Here is a 26,303-nt window from a genome sequence, read left to right on the forward strand (position 1 = left end):
TGGTTTTCTCAGGGTATATGTCCAGTAGCAGGATTGCTGGGTCATATGGTAGTTCTATTTGTAGTTTTTTAAGGAACCTCCATACTATTCTCTATAGTGGTTGTACCAATACATATTCCCACCAGGAGTGCAAGAGTGTTCCCTTTTCTCCACATCCTCTCCAGCATTTATTGTTTCTAGATTTTTTGATGATGGCCATTCTGACTGGTGTGAGATGATATCTCATTGTAGTTTTGATTTGCATTTCTCTAATGATTAATGATGTTGAGAATTCTTTCACGTGTTTGTTGACAGTCTGTATATCTTCTTTGGAGAAATGTCTATTTAGGTTTTCTGCCCATTTTTGGATTGGGTTGTTTGGAAAACTGGACATTTTAGATAATGGATTGTAACTACCCTCAATACCATATCCCAGCCCTTACCCCAATCCCCAATGGCCTGTTGTTGTTGTTTTGTTTAGGACCTTGTCTGCAGCAATCCGTGAAGCTTATTTCCCCCACAGTGTGTGGCTTCTGATGGGCTTGTGCACAGTCCTCTGACCATCAGGGATGAGTGTGATCCTAGTCAAGCTCTCTCATGGTCACTCTCTGAACTCCCAGTTAAGCTTTTAGTTGGTCTGCCTCTTTTGGTATCACACCCAGCTATTCCCCTCCACTCCTTGCTGGCTGATTGTTCTATTGTTTTTGACAACACCCTGGGAGCAAATTGTTCCACAATCTAATTCTAAATAAAGTGGCCATTTTGCATGAGTAAGGTGTTGCCTATCTCTAAGACATTCTCAGTCTCAGGAGGGGATTTCTTAGCTGTCTCTTTTCCTAGATCTCTTTGCATAACTTTGAGCCAGTATTTTATATCTTGCTTGTTGCTAATACTATCATGGAGCTACTAACCTTCTCTTCTTTGCTTACCACAAAGATGTTCCTTAGTCAAAAACTTTGCAAGATCTCTTCCAAATAAATTCAGCCCCCTTAGGGAAGGCTGCAGAAATTTCTGTTCTTACAGTATGTTCCATCCAAGGGCAGAATATCTATGCCATTGCACTGGGCCTGGAGCTGGGGACAACGGTCTGTTTTTCCCAGATGTGCATGCTGCTCTATGGGTGGAGTGTTGCATGGTGATGGTAGCCCCTGGCCTTCTTGGTTTGGTCCTGTCATCATGGAACTACAAAGTACAAGCAAGCTGGGACAAAGTGAATGAATTCCCAGTATTCTCAACCTGCTGTACCTGGGTTATAGCTTTTGCCTCATGAATGGGTGTTTGGTGGGCGAGGAAACTCATTCCTTTTGGTCCCACCTACCTGGACTAGAACTACAGTAAGTCCCTCGCATACGAACCTTCAAGTTGTGAACTTTCAAAGATGCAAATGTGTATTCGCATGTCCGATCACGTAAGTTAGTTCATGTGTTTGGCATACATTGTCATGTATGTGCATCCTCTACATGTGGTTGTGCTTTTGTGTATTTTACTGTACAGGACTGTATAGTGTACAGTAGTACAGTATCTTTATTTCAAGCCCAGGGTGTCCTGAAGCAAGCATAAAAGCAGTGGTGATGTACCTAGTACTACTGTACTTTTCAAGGTACTGTACTGTGAGATTAAAAATGTTTTCTTTATTTTTTGTGTTTGTTTGTCATTCATGTATTATTTGTGTGAAAAGTATTCCAAACCTATTACAATACAGTATTATTTAGCTGATTGTGTTAGTTGGGTACCCAGGCTAAGTTTGCTGGACTTATGAACGTGCTCTCAGAATGGAACTTTTTTGCATGTAGGGGACTTGCTGTATTGCAGTATATTGCTGAGGAGGATGAGAGATTCTGGCTGCATACACCTCCTGGAGTAAAACCATGGCTTTAGACTAGGTGCTGGGAGAAGAGGGTCCCCATGGCTTTGGCCATAGTCACCTAGTGAGTAGAGCTTCCTTCATACTGAGTTGGGTATGGCAGCCGGTACCAGAGCAGGTCATGGCTTAAGTCATACACACACACCCCACACACACATTCTTACTGTTCTTACAAATATTTGGTAGATTTTCTTGATTAAACATTTCTTCATTTTCTATGTGTTCCGAGGAAAACTTTCAGATACTTTTAATTTGTACTGTAATTTTTACCAATCAAAGGCTTGTTTCACTGGGAGGAGGGTTTGCTGAACTTCTCACATGGCCATTCTAGAGTGAGAAAGCAAATTTTTGACTGTAGAATTTATCCTAAGGGCAGTAAGATTTTGGAAAAAAAATAAACAGCTGTTTGCAGGCCTTAATAGCAGCAAAATTATTTATGAAGTACTCAGGACTAGAGCACAGTTTTGAAGATGAGATTGATATATACAGACCCCTGTGAAGTCAACACATGTGAATGGTCATTAAAGTCCTGATTAGCTGAGCTCCTAAATATTTGTCTTATTGGAAACCATTTATTTAGTATATATAAAATACCTATAATACATTTATAAGTAATAATTTTAATACCCTTAGAAACTTCAGGAACAAATCAGTTATAATTATTTATCTAGATTGTGAGAAAAAAAGGACATATACTTAAACAATAAGGAATGGATACAGTACACATTTTATTCACACTTGGAGGTTGAGGATGGTTCATTTAAACAAATATAGATGTCCATGTCTGACCACAACTCTGAGTTTGTGAACTGTGTAGAGGGTACAAAAGACAGTGGGTCTCTTGGATAAAAATGTGTACAGATTAATTCATTAATATTTCAAGATTAAATATGTGAAAGGAACTCAATATTTGCTTTCATTTTGATTGCAGTTCTTAGGATATAATCACCAATTATTTCAGTTACACAGGTGCTTTCACAATAGTTTTGTAGTTTGAGTTTGTGATTCTTCAGCTTGGCATTATTATCTTCTTTAAAATTGTGTTGAAGTATAGTTGATTTACAATGTTGTGTTAAGTTCTGCTGTACAGAAAATTGACTCACTTGTACATATATATATGTTCTTTTTTCATATTCTTTTCCATTATGGTTTATCACAGGATATTGAATATAGTTCCCTGTGCTCTACAGTAGAACCTTGTTTATCCATTCTCTATATAATAGTTTGCATCTGCTGACCTCAACCTCCCACTCCAACCGTTCCCCAACCTTCCCCCACACCTTGTCAACCACCAGTCTGTTCTCTATGTCTATGAGTCTGTTTCTGTTTCATAGATAGGTTAATTTGTGTCATCTTTTAGATTCCACACATAAGGTATGTGTCTTTCTCTTTCTGACTTACTTTGCTTAGTATGATACACTCTAGGTCCACCCATGGCATTATCATCTTTATCAGTTTGATAGACTATCTTCCTAAGATTTCTCTTCTTTAGTTATTACTACTAATTTGATGCAAGAAAAGCTGATTTTTCTTACTGTCATGGTTTTTAATTCTTTTTTTCTGGTAGCCCAGCCATTGATACTACTCTCTACGTGACATCTGAAACTGAAAACATTCTCAGGTGAAGAGCATCCAGTTATTTGGATTTGGTTTCCTTGTGGCTAAGTCATGGCATTTTCAGAACACCCACTGTGCTTCTTCCAGCCTGATTCCCTGAGGCAGCCACAGTTACTGATTCCAAAATACCTACTCCTATGGATTGAAATCAACACTTGATTCCTCATCAAAAACTCTGCCTCTCGACTAATTCCTGTGACTACCTTGCTGCCTTCACTTGCCACTGTCTGAACAACAGAAACCTTGCCCTCTTCCAGCTACTTTTGAACACATTGAAAGTAGGATAAATAAATGCATTCTTTTTGTAGTTTCTTTGCCTGCTCTCAATAAAATTCTGTGTCATATTCTAGTTATAACTTGCCTCAATTTATTGAAACTGTGAGATGGAACAACCATAACCTCTCAAAGAACAATTGTCTGCAGATTCATGACAATTGGAGAAAATGCTTCTTTTCCATACTGCAAGATACAAATGACAGATAGGGCTTTAGGTCCCCATAAGTCTCTAATTGATTAGAAGAAAGATTTAAAACCAAGTGGGTCTGAAACATACATTCTGATATGCCATATTAAAATTCATTTTTGTACCTCGAGGAGCTTTTGTCACACATCAGACAGTGAGGTAAATGTAGTGACTAGATTGGTTGGTTATCTCTCTGTATAAACCATATTACTCTAAATTAAAGTAATAACTTTCAGGATAACTCTAGTACTTCAGGTGACCCTCTTCAATAACTAATTTTCCTCCTACACTTCTTGCCCTTTTCCTTGCCTGCATTTCTCCATGATACCATGCTTTCTTTATATTAGAAATATGCAGTGTAACTGTCCTGTTCAAAACTTCCCCAGAAACACCTTGACCCAGTTTTTTCTAATTTTATTTTATCTGCATTTACTGATGAAGGCCTCATTATTTCTTGAAAACTTGGCATATTCAGTCTAAACCTCAGTTTAAAGCAACTCCAGAGGCCTTTAAAATATAAAGATGGATGGACAGAACGAACAAAGATAGCTCTCTTTCTTCAAGCAAGTGAATTTATTTTCCAGTTATATAAATGGGTTCACTAGAAAAAGAAGAAGAAGAAGAAAAAGAAGAAGGGGAAGGAGGAGAAGAATATAAATTTATAGATGCCCTAGTAAAGATCTAACCTCCCAAATATCCTAATCTGACATGGCCTTTGGCAACCTTTGAGACTTAGTCAGCCAACAATCCACTAGACTATACCCATGGGATTAGCCGACTAGGAAGTCTGTTTTAGATTGGTTAATATCCTGGAGAGGTTTTACAATATCCTGCTGGAACCATCCACAATGTAATATAGAAGGTACAACTTCTGTCACGGGTAAGATTCACAACCGCAGCCCCCACCCCCTCACCATCCATGCAAGAGGAGAAAAGCCTCCTGGGCTGGCGTTTGTCCATTCTAAAGAGTTGTGCCTGGGATCACTTCTAACCTCTCTTCTTGGGAACTATATTCATCAACTCAGGCTGAGAATACCACGGAGTTGGTGGCTTAAACAACAGAAATGTATTTCTTACAATTCTGGAAGCTGGAAGTTCAACATCAAGGTGCCGTCAGGGCTGTTTCTGCAAATACCTTCCTGAATTGCAGATGGCCACCTTTTGGGATATCTTAACATGGCCTTTCCTCTGTGCATGAGTGGAGAGACATCTATCTCTTGTGTCTCTTCCTCTTCTTATAAGGACACCAATCCCATCAGATTCTGACCCCACCCATGTGACCTCATTTAACTTTAATTAGCTCTCTCAAGGCCCTATCTTTAAATATAGTCACATTGGAGTTAGGACTTCAATATATGGATTTGGAGGGCACACATTTCAATCTGTAACAAGGTGGTCCTTGGCTGCACAAGGAGGATAGCTCGCTTCCTCCCTTCTCTAGTTCCTAGTCAGACAGAAAATCACTTAAATCCATTTCCTTCGATCAATCAAATAATTAAAGGATCTCTCAAGACTGCCTTAATTCCCTTTCCCAACGTTTATCTTAGTTTCATTTCTAGTGCTGAGTAAGCAGGTAGAAAAGAGCTGGGAGGAGGGGGTTCACCAATTAAAAACAGCATGGTAACCTGTTTAAAATCTATAGCTAAACTCAGCCATGCAGTTATATTTTAAATCACTGTGTGCCAACATTTCAAATTATATTACAAGCAGAGTCCATCTCTTCAACAACACTATGGAATGTGATGGTGAACACATGAAGACTGGAACACTACACAGTGTTGTTTTTGCTTTGGAACGCCTCCCAGAGATCACTAACCATGCACAGTGGTAGGTGCTCCAAAGATGGGTATTGATGAGAATGGAGCCTGGCATTAATATACCTCTGATGAGAGAACATGAACTTCATATACACAGATGGAAGCAATTAAACTTTGGGCATCGAACATTTATTCATTCACATGTTTATTCAACACCTTGGGATTTCATTTCATTCCATTTACTAAATATATCTATTTATTATCATAGAGATGGTAATACAGTTTATCACTTGGGGTCATTTTTTTGTTTGTTTTTTAATTCTATAAATTGTTTTTATCCTCAGTTTTGCATTTTGCTTTAAAATCCACTAGAGTTCAGTGGTTACAGTTGGAAAATATTAGTAATACAAATGCACAAAATTAAAGATGAGAATAAAGTTGATAATTTTACAAACTTGCCACAAGATATTCTAAAGGTACCTTAGACTCATTTATTTGATCAAACTAATTTACTACCTAACTCAGAATATCTCTAGTACTACAAAAACCTGTGCTAGGTGGTGAAGATATAAAGATAATTATGACTAATTATTTTTTAGTGAGAATACATTTATCAAACCTATGTTATTTCTAAGCAAATAAATTATTTTTATTAAATAAAAGAAATATTAAATATAAAATTTTTAATTTAAATATAAAATAAAGAAAATGCTTATTTTTTATTATTTATGAATAAATTTATTTTTTTATTTATAAAAAGAACTCAAAAAGTCAAAAAAGAACTCAAAAAGTCAAGAGCAAAAAAAAAAAAGTCAAGAGCACCTTTTGCCTGTTTGATTAACATTTAGTCTATAGTTTAACATAAGTTTGGATCTGCATAGCAAAACAGCAATTAATGCTTAAATGTATTTCCTGACAATACACGCTCATGGAATAATAAATAACTCAAAGTAGTATTTATAATTAAAAATTATACAGTTTTCCTTTGCAATAAGAATATTAAGAATTTTATTTAAGTGAATTCTATAGAAAAATTATTATTAATATACTTAGCTTAAATGTTATTTATTTATATAACTTTTTGTGACAGGCACTATTTAAAATGCTTTAAAATTTAATAAAATGAATCTACTTAACAATATCATGAGATAGGTACTATTTCATTTCCATTTTAAAGATGAAAAAATAAAGAAAATAAAGGAGAGTTCAAAAAACGTATCCAATTATTTCTGTATCACACAATAATAATTTTATTGTTAAATCCATAAGATATTTATAAATAGAATAAAGCACAGTGAGAAGGGTATTGGAGCCAAAATTATTAGGGAAAAACTGGATTTAGATGATCTCATATACCCATTTAGGCCAGAAAATGTCATGATTAATGGATTCTCTGAACTTCTCAGCTTCAAATAAGATAATGTGGAAAAAAAATTAAGTCTTCAGATATGGCATTCTCTGCTTTCTTCTAGAATGTTAGATACCAGATGACAGGCACCCTGTTTGTAAGAATATGTTTCTGTCCTTTATTTTCAATAGACAGATATTAAATGTGTAAGTACTGTATTTAACTAGAAGGAAGATTTGAGAATTTTCCATAAGGGTAAGGAATAAGGGTCATACTACAGGAAAGTTTAACTCTAATTTGTGAGTACACAGCATCCACAACTAATGAAGGTCCTCACAGTTTAGGTCCAAGAATTAACAATAAAAATAATAACATAATGCACAAAAACAGCCCATACAGAAAAATAGAGATGGTACCTTCCACCACAGGGCAATAATCCAAAGTTTAGATTCTCCACGTCCAGGGAGGGTTGATTTTCCACAAACTATCATCTAGCATCATAATGTTTCAAAAGAGGCACACTTTTACCACAAACAAAACAAAGCAAAGAAAAAGGAAAAAATATTTGAAGTTTTGTTTTGGGCTGTGTTTCATTTAACTAAAAGAAAGCAAACAACATGTATGGCTAATGATGTATAGAATTGGCAGGTATTTTACCAAGTGATGAGATGCTACAAAACTCTGACCATAGTTCTGTTCCTTCCTTTGGTTAACTACTCTTTTGGATATGTTATTTAATTTCACAAAATATACAAAAAAATACCTCTCCACCTTTGGGGGATTTTATTGGACAAAAATTTGAAAATTTTTGCCGTCTTAAAAAATATAGAACAAAACTTAGTAGGTAGTAGCACTAATAAGTAGAAGGACTAATTTCTTTCCAGGCTTATTAGGACAATTTCTGTTTTTATTCTAACTAGTTTGGAAATAGTTTAAATTTGTACAGGGAAATGGACATGTGTTTTTGTTTTGTTTTGTTTTGTTTTGTAGTTGTGTGTGTATAATCAACCACCAGAGCACACGGGATATATATAGGAAATACTTTAAAATTCAAGTCTACAAACATGTTAGTTTCTTTATGTTAGTCTATTTCGAATAAATCTTTAGGATTACCCATTTTGTGCACTATTCTTAGTAAAATCAGAAATTCCCCATCCTCTGGGAACTTACAGTCATGAAGATGAGAAGCACAGAGATAATTCTAAGATAATGCTGACTCTAATATTAGTCAGGGTATGGTAGAAAATATTTGATGTATAGATGGTCTGTATCAGGCAACTGTCCTAATTAGTAATTACATGATGGCTGCAAACATATCCACTGCTCCAAACTCATAGGAAAAGAAACTTAGGGATTTTGAAAATCCTCTTGAAAAAGGTGAACACTGAGCTGTTGAACTGTTTGTTGAAGGATGGGCAGGAGTTAATCAGGCAAATGTTAGAGGGAGTTTACTTCATGCAAAGACAAAGAGAACAGATTTGGGAGCATGAAGACACTGACATACATATAAAATTGTAATGTTACATCATTCTTGAATTTTCTTTTATATAGCTAGGCATCCCGCTCTCTCTGTCTCTGTCTCTGTCTCTGTCTCTGTCTCTCAATGTGTGTGTGCCTATACGGATTTGAATTTTTTGAATTTGTCATAATTCAATCATGTTAGGACATAATTTGTGTTAATGTCCTATATTCCAGTTGACTGTCAAAGCATATGACTCTAGGATTTCCTCTAAATTTCTTTGTCCATCTACTTAAACTCTGTTGCCTATAAACCAGCTTCAAAGGGAACTGTTTCTCTACAAAAAAGATCACCACCATTATTAGTACTCATAAAATACTTTTTGTGAGAAGTGGCAAGAAAGTACAAAATCAGTGACTGGAGTATATGTTAAATATAAATATTTATTTACTATTACATTTTATTTTTATATATAAAAAGTACTCTAGCAATAGGCTTAGTTTTTTAACAATTTAATTCCTGCTCCTTCCAATACACAGGAATGTAGCTGTCAGAAACCAGATAGCATTACAGTCTCTTACCAACATGCATCAATTTATTTTTTGTTTATTGATGCCATGGGTAATATAAATTATTATTTAGGAGTTGCTCATAACATGTAGAAGAGAAATTCTAGAAGTCTTAGGTTTTTCTGAGGAGTTAAAAGTTAATAGCATAGATTTGGGCAAAGATAATCCTGTGTTAAATTTTTGTTCTGATTTGTTCTGATAAATTCTAGCTGAGTGACATTGGGTAACTTTATTTTACTTATCTCAGTTTCCACACTGAATTCCCAACTGAAATGAGAATTTTTGTGAGATTTGAATGGAGTTATAGAGATGTATAAAATAAGATATTTGGCTTAAAATGTGTATAGAGCATGGACTTCAAATGCTGTGGGCTGTGTGTGTGTGTGTGTGTGTGTGTGTGTGTGTTTGCAGGTACATGTATATATATGCTTACCCAGAATATATTAAGGACAGAAAAAAGTTAGGAAAACCTATAGAGAAGAGCATGACGTAGGGCCTAACAAAGAAATCAACAAATATATAAATATGTTTTATGAGTGAAAAATAAATGTAAATCTACAAATACAATAAGTAATTTTAAAAAAATAAATAAATAAATGAATTAGTGTCCCATAGAGGGAAGTAGCAAGAACCCTATCTGTTGTTATTTATGTGTCATCTTCTTTTTTTAACCTTTCCTTTAATCTCTCTAATCAAAACTTCACAATTGACATGTTATCATTCATGCAAGGAAGATCTCACTAAAATTTGCAATCAAGAGGAAGAAGCAGGAAATATATGAGGGGTGGGGAGGGGAATGTAGGTTGTCACCATAAACACTAAGTCCATAAAAATTATCAAACTTTGAGTTGTCTGTGGTTTCTTAGTTGACAGTTGCTACTATATAATTACTATTATTATTATTATTATTATTATTATTAATTATTCCATTAATCAGAATATTTAAGTACGTCTGAGGAATCTGTACTTTTAACGATCCTTCTGAATCATTCAATAAAGTACTACATTTTGAAAAACAATGATGTAAATCTCATACAGAAAATTAATCTACAATGTAAGTCCTATGTGGTACTAAGAAAAACTATTTCCACAGAGCATATCTACCTGTTTGGTTGGCAGACTCTTTGGGTCACCAGACAGAGTTGGTTAGCGTCAAGTTGTAATAAAGGAAATTCACTGATACGTAAATTGATTTGTTACAGTAGAGAGCAATTTAGAAATCCTGAAGCTGAGTGGGGAGAGACTACTTGAAACAGACACATTAACGTACACACAATGACAGAAAATGTTAAATACTATAAACTCACAGTTGAATGAGAATATTCAGTGCCGGGGCAAACCATATAAATAAATGGGACCCTTGAATGTCTTATTAAATATAGATTTGTACAAGTATGCTTTATTTTGAAAAACATGACAACTTTCCAATTTACTGTATTTGCTAAAACTTTATTGGAAAGAGAAAAACTTAAAGGCAGTCTCAGCTTTCAAGATGCTTACAAATTAAGAGGTAGAGGAAGTCACCAACAGTTAATTTGAAAATCAGGCTGCTGATTAGCCATACAGACAGCAAGAGAAGAGATTTCATAAGTAGTAAGTGATTAATTGTCCCTTGAATTACACTGACAGTAATTGATAGAGGACTTAAAAGCAGGGAGAATTTATCTGATGACGCTGAGTCATTCCAAGGTGAACCAATGCCAAGTGCCTCTTGGTTTTAAAAGAAGGCAGAAGGATAAAGCACTGCAAAGTCCTGTGAAAGATTTTACAAGATTAGACAAAGAAAATTGATACTTTCTATGTGATTGGAAATGTGCTATATACATTATAGATCTATATACATTTCTTTAATCTTTACACCCTGAGAATTAGATACTAGCATCTAGTTTACAGATGAAAAAACCAAGATTAACAAACTGAGTAACTAAGTGATCCAAATTCATGGGATGACTGAATACAAGATTTAAATCGTGGTTGATGACTCCAAATCTTGTTCATATTACATTGCACCAAACTAATATCTGCTCTACCTGCTTATTTGGAAGAAATAATGATGTGAAACAGGTGATTATGTCAGACCAATGAATTTTAACTATAATTACTTCCAGTTGGGGCGCATTTTGATGCTACCAATTTCAGGCGTTTAGAAGTTTGGATTTTCCTCTCTCTGTATTCTGTTCTCTGACTCAGTTTTTTTTTTTTTTTTTTTTACCACCAATTTAACTATTGTTGCAATTGCCTGCAATTTCTATGTGACTTTATCCTTGCTAAGATGCTTAAGGACTATTTTCAATTGTGTTAATTTCCCTATCGTGTCATTGTTCACTATATTGTAGGGATTATTTGATATGAGATGAAATAGGAAGATTTACTTAACAGCAGCAACAACAAAGTCTTGACAGAAGAAACAAGAATGCATTTTTCTTATTTTATTTTGTGCTTTTATTCAACTTTTAATACCATAAGTAATACTTTGTTTTAACAGCCAATTTTCTCTCGTGTAAGATAGATGAATATTTGTGGTACTGTTAGGACTATGGATTGTGATCAAAAGTTTGAAATAATGTCTTCTTGTCTCATCCATGTTGAGGACATTATGCTAAATGAAATTAGCAAGTAGGAGAAGGACAAATACTGCATGATTCAGTTATATGAGGTCTTTAAAATAGTCAAAATCGTTAAAAGCAGAAAGTAGAATGGTGGCTTCCCAGGGCTGGGGGGTGAAGGAAATGGGGAGATGCATTTCAGTGATGCAAGATGAAAAGTTCTAGAGGTCCACAGTACAATATTGTAGGTACAGTTAACAATAATTTGCTGTACATTTAATATTTTATTAAGTGAGTGAACCTCATCCTATGTATTTTTACCACAATAAGAAAAAGTTAAAAATAGGAACCCACATCAGAAAAGTATTCCCTTTAAGAACTTCTATGACAAGTTATGGACATGATGAGTATTTGAAAACAAGTTCAAGGAGATGAGCAGAATTCAAGTGCTCGATTTTTTTAACTTAGAAAAATGCCAGTCATGTCTGTGCCTCTAATGTCTCTGATTGCAAAAGGCAAAAACTAATCTGAAACATAAATCCAAAGATAAATAAATAGCATAGATATTTTAGAAATTATAAGTTTGCCTATTTTATTTTTTCTGAAATTTACATTAGAGTACTTCAATATAGAGTTCCACTACTGCTTACAATGTAGGAACCCACAAGAGAACATTGCTCCTACCCTATCCATTAAAAAAAATTACAGTTTTCCTTAATTCCATTAGAGAGTTGAGTCTACAGGGCAACAAATTCCATTAAATTCTAAAGAATGCTAGATCTATACAAGGAGACATGGGACACCAAATTGTTTCCCTGTTGACAGAGCACAAGAGAAAGAGGTGGCTGCTGTAAAAATAGGTAAAAATAAAACAGCCACAATTTTAATGATTTCTTGTAAGTTTAATATGGGCTGGCACGACAGGTTAGAATAACTGAGAACACTGAACCCAAGGGGTGTCTATATTCACACATGAACTATTTTACATCGGCCTCCACTGGCTATTCAAGAGAATGTTTGAGGGCAGAATGGAAGACCTGCTGAGATCCCTCTAGTGACTTACAGAACCCAAATCCCACTATTCCCCATGTCCTTCTCTTATATTAAGCAAAAGACTTAAGCTGGTGGGAAAGGGGCAGGAAACCTTCCAGTTCCCAAGGCCCAAGCAAACATAGATGACTAAAAGAGGAAAAAAAAATCTTTCTGCCACTGGACGTGGACATGAGAAAATCTGTGGAGTACATGATTCTGCATGATACAAAGATAAGTCAACTATCAATTATAAATGCTACTGGGTGAAGGTCAGGAAGCTCATTCCCTTCAAAACCACTCCCCTTCCCAAACACTAGGCAGACTCTGGCTGCAATAAAGGGCAAGAAACACAGAAAAATTCTTACTCCTGTAGTCCAAGATCACAAGACCTCTCTAAGACTGAGATTAGAACTGTAGAACCAAGCAAGAACACTCCCTCTGTATAACTTGATGCAGTTATAAGCAGAAGTAAGCTAGTGCTAGTACAGTGGAAGTAGAGTAAAGGGAACACCCATGAGGTAGGTGTGCAATGGCAGTCGACAGCTGAGGATGGTAATATAATTCTCAAAAGACTGTATTATGGAGCCCCAGGTCCCACTCTAAGCATTACATACTTGCATCCCAATCCTGTAGATGTTTGAAATCTGTGGTGCCCTGAAGGTAGCAAAAACAAGTCCCAAATACAGCTAAAATACTGAAATTCAATTCCCCACATAGAGAGAAGATGGATGAGAAAATTATTTACCTCGGTCTTTACTATTCATCTGAACACAATATCCAGAATTCCATAAAAATGACAAGAAAAAAAATGAAGAGAAAACAAGGCAGACCCAGATGTCACCTAAATTTTGGAACCATCATAGGAGCTTTAAAATACGTATGGTCAATGTTAAAGGATCTAACGTGATGATGGTTCAGCAAACATGAAGACAGATCATATCTGTAATTCAACTTGAAGTATATACAAACCAATGGCTACATTTTTGAAAATAAGGTAAGTTCTAGATTGGGCTATTCTGGGTATCCAGTGGCAGAAACCTTGGGTAGGGTATTTGAAAGGCCTGTGGGGGTGGAAAGTGGGGGCTGGAGATGAGACATACCTTGTGTTCCATGCTGCCTGGTGTTGTTGCAAGAGCAGCAATAATGAAACAGGAAGTCAAGTGGTCTGAGCACAGCACTTAGTTGTGTTTTTGAAGGAACTGTCTTCCTTCTCCCTCTTTTGGAAAATTGTGAAGTCTTTGACTAACTAAATACTGAGATGGATTTCAGTTTATTGTATTCCTGGGAGCTGAAATGCACAGTTTGTTTATTCTTATCTTCAGCTGCTTTTTTGTTTGTTTGTTTAAAGTCATACACAATTTAATAAAAATACCTAATTTCAGAACCTTAGGAAAGTGTTGCCAGGGTGTTTAGTTTAAAATAATAAAACTTACTTGCTCATTACTATAAAGAGAAATACTGATACTTGTTTTACTTTTCAAAATTTGCCCACCTCTATTTTCAGAGCTAACATTAACCTCCAGAAACCATAAGGGCAGCATGGCTCACCACTCAAGATTGATGGAGTTTTTTCGTTTGTTTGTTTGTTTTTAAGTATAGTTGATTTACAATGCTGTGTTAGTTTCAGGTGTACATCAAAGTGATTCAGTTATACATAAATACTTTTTCAGATTCTTTTCCCTTACAGGTTATTACAAAATATTGAGTATAGTTCTCTCTGCTATATAGTAGGTCCTTGTTGGTTATCTACTTTATATATAGTAGTGTGCATATGTTAGTACCAAACTCCTAATTTATCCCTCCTCCCATCCCCCTTCCCCCTGGTAACCATAACTTTGTTTTCTATATCTGTGAGTCTGTTTCTGTTTTGTATATAAGTTAATTTGTGTCATCTATTAGATTCCACATATTAGTGATATCATGTGGTATTTGTCTTTCTCTGTCTGACTTACTTCACTCAGTATGATCTTCTCTAGGTCCATCCATGTTACTGCAAATGGCAGGATTGATGGAGGTTTGAACTGATATAGTCTCAGAACAGGTCTGTAAACCCATTCTATGTTTATCCCCCAGTTCTTAAGCATATATTGATAGTTGGAATAAGTATAGTCATCATCTAGCAGAATGCTTATCTTGGCTGTAACTCATGAGGTGAGGGTACTTAAATTCATAAGACCAAAGCTTAAAATACCGAAGCTTAAGCCTACAGAGCTTTGGCAGCCTACAAAGATATTAAATTAAAGCAAAAAAATTTCATCACTGGGGAAATTAGGGGAAAAAAAGATTGATGTTAAGATCGTGGTAATTCCCAAAGGCTAACTAAGGACTATCATGTAACTAGGAGCTTCAGGAATCTATGTATAACATAATTTCATAGTGCCATAAGGTACCTTGGAAGAGGATTTTCTAGCCCAATCTCCTGACTTTTAATTATAAGAAAATCTATTGAAATTTTTAGCAGAGCCTGGACCCTTTCATAATTACTGATTTTAAGTCCCTGAGACATGAGTTGGTACAGGACATATTTTATGATGTAGGTTCTCCCTAGCTCCATTTTATAGACAAGTATATTAAACCCAGATCACAGATTTAGTAAAGCAGGAAGCTGAGATTCAAACTCAGGTCTCTTTGACTCTAAAATCTGGGCTTATTCCATTGCATCATACAGGGACCTCTTGGAAGTATGGAACAAAATTGAAAGTTTTCCTTTTTTTCCCTCTTAGTCTTGTATTCTTATGGTTGGGGAGCAGGCAAGGATGGAATTCTTCTTGTCTTCAGGTACAGGGATGTACATTAACCCCCTTGTGAATGGGTGAGTGTGGAATCTTTCAGTTGGATTTCTCTGAGTGTAAATGTGAATGGTGGGCTGTTGTTCTGCCAGTATGCAGGTGTGTGTGTTTTGGTGGTGGCATTGGGATAGCCAGCAGGTCTCAATGGGGGAATGGAGGGCAAATAACAATTAATATTCATAATAGCAATGATGACAACTAAAATTTATTGAACATTTCCCATGTGCAAGAGGAGAGAAAATCACCCCCTCTTTATAATCTCTGCACTAGTCCTAGGTTTCATTACTTTTACACTCTCAGAAGATAAAACCATGAGTAAATTTGTGACTCTAATAATATTTTAACAGTACTCAGAGAAAGTGATTGTTGCATTAGTTCAACAGAATTAATGAGTAAGTATGAAAGCAAGGCTTAGAATAAGTATAAAAGGAGCCTTTCCACAAGACCAGGAGAGATGATTTACATTTGTACTTAGTATTTACCTAATAAAATCCCATTTGTCTTGGATGAAGGTCTCTATTAAATAATAGCAGAGAATAAAATGACAGCCATACATCTCTTTTCCCTTATCTGTGCTCAAGAGAGAGGATTAGTATGGAAACAATGCCTAAAAGCATCTAGCTCCTGTTTGATGTAGCAATTTCCCCCCTGCAATAAGTTGCTACAGTAAAGTTAGCTATGATCACCTTTTCTTCTCCTTCTTTGTATTGTTAAATGTTGAAAAAGCACCTCTGCCCCAGTTCCCAGGAGCTAAAGAAAGCCCTTCTTCCTTGTTTCTCCTCTTTGAAGCCAGTGAGAGGTCTTCAGAAAAGAGAAAGAATGAGAGATTTGGCCTCAGATAAAAAACGTAGTCTCAGTGGTTTAGTAACAAAGTTGACAGCTTGAGGGGAAAAAAATCCCATGTGGCAGATCCATATGTGGCAAAGTCTTCCCAGAATGAATGAATGTATTATAAATCATTTCTGGAGTTTTTCCACATGTTGATTTAAAAGGGACTTCATTTCACTTTTATTTTAATATACTTTAGTGTATCTAGTGGATAATTAAAATACAATATGAAACAATGACACTCAGAGAAACACCTGAAGGTAGAATATTTTTCTTCTTGATAAAAAAATGTACTTGGAAAAAAGCTCAAAATCATTACAGTAGTAAACCTTGTTTCGGGGTGGGGGGGATGGCAGGCGGAGGACCCATAAGACCATGATTAGTACACTTTTAAATGAGTTTACCTTTAGGAGGCTTACTGATTTTCTACTGAACCACTTTCCAGAATCTCTTTTTCAATTTTCAATCATGTAAAATAAACATCTTATCCTGGAACATGAACAGCAGGTGGAGGATTTTCTTCTCTGCAGTGTATGCAGGTTTCTAGTTCAAATGATAATATCTGCTTATAAAGATTTTTTTTTCAATAAAGGTAATGATATTCTTGGCAAATATTTGAATACAAAGATTAATTGTATTTAATTATGTGTTGTGATGGCTAAATTTATATGTCAACTTGACTGGGCCACAGGGTGTCCAGAAAATTGGTCAAACATTATTCTGGATGTATCTCTGAAGGTGTTTCCAGATGAGATTAACATTTCAATAATTGCTCTAAGTAAAGGAGATTGGCCTTTCTGCTTTGGGTGAGCCTCTTACTAAGTAACAAGACATGAATAGGACAAAAAGTGTGAGTAAGAAAAACTCCTCCTGCCTGAATGCCTTCACTGGGAAATCAGTCATTTCTTGGCTTTGCCCTGAAACTGAAACATTGGATCCTCTCTTGTGGGATCTCCAGCCTGTTGGCTTTCAGACTGGAGCTACACCATCAGCTCTCCTAGTTCTCTAACTTGGTGACTGCAGATCTTGAGACTTCTCAGTTTCCATAATCATATGAGTCAATTCCTTATTCCAAAAGACATATATATATATATATATATATGTAATTATGTTATACATAAGTATATTATAATATACTTCTGACTTGTATAGATATTGAGAAACATGTTTTTCTACCCCATGAGCATCTTCTCTGCCCTGGTCATAGTTTTCATGGGAGCAAGTGGAATAACCACAGCCCAGGTGTCCCAGGCATTTCTTTAAGTAAAAGCAGAGGCAGAGGTGAAGATGGTCACCAGGGTTTCAAGTTACCCCTCACCAAGCTTAAAAGAACTGGCACACTGTACTAGCTTAGAACAGCCAACAGTCTCCTTGGAGAAAAGGCCTGTGATTTCCTCTCATCTTTCAGAGTTTCCTGTTGCAAATTCTACCAAGCAGAGATGGAAGAGTCGACTTGAGCAACATTTCAGAGGAGTCCAGAAACCACATAAACACCAGGATAGCCAAAAGTTAAAATTATAGAGTTGCTGTCTCCAAATTCAGTTAATTCAGTGACTAATCTGATTCCTGTGAATGCCATCTAATTCAAAGGAAACTGGGATCATCAACTTAACAAAGTGCAGACCAAAGAAAGACAATGGAAACTCAGTAAGAATGAAGACAAGCCTGTGCAAATGATGTTTAAGGAATATACCTATAAAGGAGAACTATTCACCAAAATTTTGGTACTTCCCCATATTGGCAAGTAGCTGAATATGTTCATCATGCTTCCAGATGAAAACATCAGTTGGAAAAGGGTGGAAAAATAACTTACTTATGAGAAAATCATAGAATGGACAAAACTAGACATGATGAATGAAGAAGAGGTGGAAGGTTTCCTCCTGAGATTTAAACTGGTGGAGAAATAGGACAGTCAGGATGCTCTTTGCAGTATGGGAATGACAGATGTCTTGGAGCAGTCCAGGGCAACTCTTCTGGAGTGTCATCCAAGAAAGACTTCTTTCTGCCCAAGGTCCTGCACAGGTCCTTGGTGGATGTCAATGAAGAAGGCATGGAGATAATGGCCACCACTGCTGCCATCATGATGATGCCATCTGTAAGAATGACCCCCAGGTTCTGTGAGGACCACTCCTTCCTTTTGTTTATCCAGCACAACAAAACCAATTTTATTCTTTGTGTGGCTGATTTTCCTCCCTATAAGGAAATGGTTGGTGCAGCTGATAGACATTCTCCTGTCTCCTACTGACCCACTTTTCCTCTGAAACTTCACAGTGTGTCTCCAAGCCAAAATAACTTTGGTGAAAATCGAAAAATAAAGGGTCCAATTTTGAAAAAAACAAATATGTAAATAATTAAATATAAGTGATTCTGTTTCTCTGGAGAGCCCTGACTAATACATGTGTGGATTCACTTAAACATAAAATGGGTGTGTTTAAGTGTATACAGATAATTATTTACCCACATTCATATATACAATATATTATGCATACTGTAATAAATATTTTAACCATATCATATATTATATACAGAGGACAGAAGAATAGAGAAAGGAAGAGGAATTAAAAGGTGATAACTAAAAAGTCATCAGAAGTTACAAGAAAAGTAGAGAAGGAACATTAGTCTGAAAGTCACATTTCTGGATTCCATTCTTAGTTCAACATTTACTAGTAATCAAAACTCAGGTATCTTGTGGGGAGGTTGGACAGGGTGTATAGAGTCATCTCTTTCAATTCTATGTCAAAGTAGGACATTTAAAGGAATTCAAGTTGTTGGAGGATCCCAGCATTGGGAAACTGAATAGTGAGAACATCTTGGGCAGTTAACATTGGTCAGCATTTTCCGCAGATAGTAGAATCCAGGTGGGAATCCATAGAAGAAATAAAGTAGACACAGGAGAAACAAGAGGGCAGGGACTTCCCATCACCAACTGAGGTCAGAATAAGGCTTTGATGCCAGAGGAAACCAAGGAAAGCAGAAAGGTTTCACAACGTAATTATGCTGCTTGGGAAAATATTGAGTCCTGAAGCCTGAATTCAATGTTTAGCTAATTGGGAGAATAGTAAAAAATTGCATAGTTTACTAGATTCCAGATGTGGCCAATTCCAGGTCATGATTTTCACTCATAATTATTATCTTTTTCATGAAGAAATTCTCTTTCTTTCTGGTTAGAATTGACCATTTATTTCTATTTAAGATGCAGCTTCACAACAAATGCTAAGGGAACTTCTCTAGGCAGGAAAGAGAAGAGAAGAAAAAGACCTACAAAAAAAATCCCAAAGCAATTAAGAAAATGGTAATAGGAACATACATATCAATAATTACCTTAAGGGCTTCCCTGGTGGCGTACTGGTTGAGAGTGCCTGCCGATGCAGGGGACACAGGTTTGTGCCGCGGTCAGGGAAGTTCCCACATGCCGCAGAGTGGCTGGGCCCACGAGCCATGGCTGCTGAGCCTGCATGTCCAGAGCATGTGCTCCACAATGGGAGAGGCCACAACAGTGAGAGGCCCGCATACCACAAAAAAAAATAATAAAAATAAATAAATAAATAATTATCTTAAATTTAAATGGATTAAATGCTCCAACCAAAAGACATAGACTGGCTGAATGGATACAAAAACAAGACCCATATATAGGCTGTCTACAACAAACCCACTTCAGACATAGGGACACACACAGACTGAATCTGAGGGCATGGAAAAAGATATTCCATGCAAATGGAAATCAAAAGAGAGCTGAAGTAGCAATTCTCATATCAGACAAAATAGATATTAAAATAAAGACTATTACAGGGGACAAAAAGGGACACTACATAATGATCAAGGGATCAATCCAAGAAGAAGATATAACAATTGTAAATATTTATGCACCCACCATAGGAGCACCACAATACATAAGGCAAATGCTAACGGCCTAAAAAGGGGAAATTGACAGCAACACAATCATAGTAGCGGACTTTTAACATCCCACTTTCACTGGTGGACAGATCACCCAAAATGAAAATAAATAAGGAAACACAATCATTAAGTGACACATTAAACAAGATGGACTTAATTGATATTTATAGGACATTCCATCCAAAACAACAGAATACAATTTCTTCTCAAGTGCTCATGGAACATTCTCCAGGATAGACCATATCTTGGATCACAAATCAAGCTATGAAAAATTTAAGGAAATTGAAATAATATCAAGTACCTTTTCTGATCACAATGCTATGAGACTAGATATCAATTACAAGAAAAAATCTGTAAAAAATGCAAACACATGGAGGCTAAACAATACACTACTAAACAACCAAGAGATAACTGAAGAAATCAAAGAGGAAATCAAAAAATACCTAGAAACAAATGACAATGAAAACACAATAATCCTAAACCTATGTGATGCAGCAAAAGCAGTTCTAAGAGGGAAATTTATAGCAATACAATACTATCTCAAGGAACAAGAAACACCTCAAATAAACAACCTAACTTTACACCTAAAGCAATTAGAGCAAAAAGAACAACAACAACAACAACAACAACAAAACCCAAAGATAGCAGAAGGAAAGAAATCATAAATATCAGATGAGAAATAAATGAAAAAGAAATGAAGAAAACAACAGCAAAGATGAAAAAAACTAAGAGGTGGTTGTTTGAGAAGATACACAAAATTGATAAACCATTAGCCAGACTTATCAAGACAAAAACGGAGAAGACTCAAATCCACAGAATTAGAAATGAAAAAGCAGAAGTAACAACTGACATTGCAGAAATACAAAGAATCATGAGAGATTACTACAAGAAACTATATGCCAATAAAAATGACAACCTGGAAGAAATGCACAAATTTTTAGAAAAACACAAACTGCTGAGACTGAACTAGGAAGAAAGAGAAAATATAAACAGAACAATCCCAAGCACTGAAATTGAGACTGTGATTAAAAATCTTCCAACAAACGCCCAGGACAAGATGGCTTCACAGGTGTATTCTATCAAGAAGAGATAACACTTATCCTTCTCAAACTCTTCCAAAGTATAGCAGAGGGAGGAACACTCCCAAACTAATTCTACATGACCATCATCATCCTGATACCAAAACCAGACAAAGAGGTCACAAAGAAAGAAAACTACAGGCCAATATCACTGATGAACATAGATGCAAAAATCCTCAACAAAATACTAGCAAAGAGAATCCAACACCACATTAAAAGGGTCATACACCATGATCAAGTGGGGTTTATTCCAGGAATGTAAGGATTCTTCAATATAAGCAAATCAATCAATGTGATACACCATATTAACAAATTGAAGGATAAAAACTATATGATCATCTCAATAGATGCAGAAAAAGCTTTTGACGAAATTCAACACCCATTTATCATAAAAACTCTCCAGAAAGTAGGCATAGAGGGAACCTACCTCAACATAATAAAAGCCATATATGACAAACCCACAGCTAACATTGTTCTCAATGGTGAAAAACTTAAGCCATTACCTCTAAGATCAGGAACAAGACAAGTTTGCCCACTCTCACTGCTATTATTCAACATAGTTTTGAAAGTTTTAGCCACAGCAATCAGAGAAGAAAAAGAAATAAAAGAAATCCAAATCAGAAAGGAGTAAAACTGTCATTGTTTGCAGATGACATGATACTCTACATGGAGAACCATAAAGATGCTACAGAAAACTACTACAGCTAATCAATGAATTTGGTAAAGTAGCAGGATGCAAAATTAATGTACAGAAATTTCTGGCATTCCTATACAATAATGATGAATAAAATGAAAGAAAAATTAAGGAAACATTTCTCTTTACCACTACAACAAAAAGAATAAAAAACCTAGGTATAAACCTACTCAATGAGACAAAAGACCTGTATGCAGAAAAATAAGACACTGATGAAAGAAGTTAAAGAAAATACAAACAGATGGAGAGATATACCATGTTCTTGGATTGGAAGAATCAACACTGTGAAGATGACTCTACTACCCAAAGCAATCTACAGATTCAATGCAATCCCTATCAAACTACCAGTGGCATCTTTCACAGAACTAGAACAAAAAATTTCAGTTTTTATGGAAACACAAAAGAACCCAAATAGCCAAAGCAATCTTGAGAAAGAAAAATGTAGCTGGAGGAATCAGGCTCCTGTACTTCAGACTATAATACAAAGCTACAGTAATCAAGACAGTATGGTGCTGGCACAAAAACAGAAATAGAGATCAATCTAACAGCATAGAAAGGACAGAGATAAACCCATGCACATATGGTCACCTTATCTTTGATAAAGAGGCAAGTATATACAATGGAGAAAAGACAGCCTGGGAAAACTGGACAACTACATGTAAAATAATGAAATTACAATGCTACCTAACACCATACACAAAAATAAACTCAAAATGGATTAAAGATCTCAATGTAAAGCCAGACACTATAAAGCTCTTAGAGGAAAACATAGGCAGAACACTCTATGACACAAATCACAGCAAGATCCTTTTCGACCCACCTCCTAGAGAAATGGAAATAAAAACAAAAATAAACAAATGGGAGCTAATGAACCTTAAAAGCTTTTGCACAGCAAAGGAAACCATAAACAAGATGAAAAGACAGCCCTCAGAATGGGATAAAATATTTGCAAATGAAGCAAGTGACAAAAGATTAATCTCCAAAATTTACAAGTAGCTCATGCAGCTCAATATCAAAAAATCAAAACACCCAATCCAAAAATGGGCAGAAGACCTAAACAGACATTTCTCCAAAGAAGATATACAGATTGCCAACAAACACATGAAAGGGTGCTCAACATCACTAATCATTAGAGAAATGCAAATCAAAGCTACATTGAGGTATCACCTCACACGAGTCAGAATGGCCATCATCAAAAAATCTACAAACAATAAATTCTGGAGAGGGTGTGGAGCAAAGGGAACCCTTTTGCACTGTTGGTCGAAATATAAATTGGTACAGCAACTATGGAGAACAGTATGGAAGTTCCTTAAAAACTAAAAATAGAACTTCTATATGACCCAGCAATCCCACTACTGGCCATATACCCTGAGAAAACCATAATTCAAAAACAGACATGTACCACAATGTTCACTGCAGCACTATTTACAATAGCCAGGACAGGGAAGCAATCTGAGTGTCCATCAACAGATGAATGGAGAAAGAAGGTGTGGCACATATATACAATGGAATATTACTCAGCCATAAAAAGAAATGAAATTGAGTTACTTGTAGTGAAGTGGATGGACCTAGTGTCTGTCATACAGAGGGAAGTAAGTCAGATAGAGGGGAAAAAATGCTGTATGGTAACACATATATGTGGAATCTAAAAAGAAAAAATGGTTCTGATGAACCTAAGGGCAGGACAGGAATAAAGATGCTGATGTAGAGACTGAGCTTGAAGACACAGGGAGGGGAAATGGTAACCTGGACAAGTGAGAGAGTAACATTGACATATATACACTATCAAATGTAAAATAGCTAGCTAGTGGGAAGGAGCTGCATAGCACAGGGAGATCAACTGCTGCATTGTGACCACCTAGATGGGTGGTATAGGGAGGGTAAGTGGTAGACGCAAGAGGGAGGGGATATGGGATTACATGTATACATATAGCTGGTTCACTTTGTTATACACACAGAAACTAACACAACATTGTAAAGCAATTATACTCCAATAAATATGTTTAAAAAAGAAAACACAATTCTTGGGATTCTATCAGTTAGAAAGAAACACAATTTTCTGAATTGGCTTTCTCTCCTAATTACCTTTGTAACTGCCTTCTCCTATTATTTTGTATCTTTGTAATAAAATACCCTCTTAACTGGTGTCTCTAACTTTTGTGTCTCCCTTCCCCAGTCTTTATTCCACATAGCAAATAAAAAATTATGTTTGTGAAGCACACACACACACACACACACAAGATATGTATCTTAGAATCCATATGTGTGGATTTTATAACATATAATAGTCTATGTTGTAACAGCATGTACTTATTCTATTACATATTTCATGACTCTCACTCTGGAAATATTTTATTTTTATTTTGCATTAGTTTTCCTTACATTTTCCTACACTTTACTGTAAGTCACAAAGAACAAATATTATCATATATATATATATACATATGTCACCTTCTTTACCCTATCAATGTGCTTCTAAAATTTTATTTTATCCAAGAGTTACATGAATGGCTTAATAAAGCTTAGGTTGCTGGACCCCACCTTCAGAGTTTCTAATTCAGTAGGTATGGGACAAAGGCACTGGAATTTACATTTCTGAAAATTTCCCAGGTCATCTCAGTGACCACACACTGAGAATGACTGTCTGTCAATACCTGACAATTAGTAAGGTCAAAATTATACTCCTAATAAATGCATAGAAAAATGATAATCCCGGTAAAACATGTTCTTTGGATCTAGGCTCAGAAACCAAGGTCAGTGTGTGTTATTGAGTAGAGAACCTTTGAACATTATTTGAAGGAGCTTGAATAGAGCAGAGAAGGGAAATTGGTTAAGGAGTGAAGCAGTGATTGATAATAATATTTTCTTATTATCTATTAATTTTATTAACACCTTGAATTTGTGCTGAACCTTTTTACCAGTGAATCAGTAAATAATTTTTGGAGCACCTGTTCTGAGAAACAACTAGTATTATACCCACTGCAGGGTATGGCTAATTTTCTACTAGTCAGACAACTTTTGTATTGCTTTTCTTGCATGTTAACTTGCTTGCATCTTCTAACATTGAGTCCTCTGGTTATACACTACTGCAAATAAGAATGATCATACTTTTTAAATCTTTCTGATTAATGCAGTGGCTGTAATTTATAATAAATTTAAGGTATTTTTTTTAACAGCCTCTGATTTGTGCATTTATCTAGAGCATTAAACAGAAAAAAAGAATTCATATGCTGGGGGGAATGGTCACTGTAGAAACAGCAGGTGAAAAAATAAAACAAATCGGTAAAAGAAATTGCTTTTGGAGAGTGAGGCTAAGGTGGGGAGAGATGGAAATACATCAGAAGACATTTTAAATGTTTGTTTTGTAAACATGTGCATGCATTGCTTTGATTATACAAATACAAAAGTAGATACACCCAACACTTTGAACATATATAAATATTTACGCCAATTTTCATCTACTTTGGAGGTTTCATGATCACTTCCTTTGTGGAAAAATTGGTATTTTCTTTACCACCTATTTACCATTTAATCATATTACTTGTCATTTTATTTTCATTGATGTAAATTTTTAAGATTTTTATCTTGCAAACTTTTTTGGAAATATTTATTAATGCAAAAAGAATGGATACTTATATGGGTACAACTGAATCACTTTGCTGTACACCTGTAACTAGCACATCACTGTTAATCAACTATACTCCACTATAAAATAAAACTTTAAAAAAAAATTCTGAACAATAGGACAATGAAAACCCATTTACCTTTAACCTAGATTCATGAATTGCAAACTTTCACCACATTTAATTTTCTTCCCCCTCTATTCACTTATAATTTGCATGCACACATGTGCATGTATGTATGTAGTGTTATATTTTAAGTTGCAGATATTACATTTTACCTTTTATACTTCCATGTGTTCCTTTTAAGAATAACTTCGTACATAACCACAGTAACATCACCACACCACTAACATTTCAATTAAATTCTGTTCTCACCAAATAGAAGTTCCACATTTGCATTTCCTCATTTACTCTAAAAGTGAATTTCATTGTCTTTTTAAAAAATGCAGTATTCAATAAAAGATTATATGTTGTATTTGATGATTGTCTCTAATCTCTTTAATTCTAGAACATTCCCCATGCTTCTCATTATGTGACTCTTTTGAGGTTTCAAAGCCCATTATTCTGTGTAATCAGTCATATTCTGAATTTTTCAGATTATTTACTCAAGGTTAGTTTCATATTAAACATTTTTTTTGGCAAGAAAATTATGTAGAGTTTTCTTTTTGATGTAGAGTACACTTTTTGCATTGTGTCAGGAGACATGATTTCAGATTGTCCCAAAATTGGTGATGTTAAATTTGATAAATTGGTTAAGCTGGT

General features: G+C 35.5%; 1 pseudogene; it reads left to right on the forward strand.

The window, feature by feature from the left end:
• The first annotated feature begins 1,375 nt into the window (after positions 1–1,375).
• On the forward strand, positions 1,376–18,496 carry LOC103087917 (serpin B6-like; annotated as a pseudogene).
• Positions 18,497–26,303: the final 7,807 nt, after the last annotated feature.

This window comes from Lipotes vexillifer, unplaced genomic scaffold (assembly GCF_000442215.2).
Source record: "Lipotes vexillifer unplaced genomic scaffold, Lipotes_vexillifer_v1.1 scaffold3, whole genome shotgun sequence".
Lineage (NCBI taxonomy): Eukaryota > Metazoa > Chordata > Mammalia > Artiodactyla > Lipotidae > Lipotes > Lipotes vexillifer.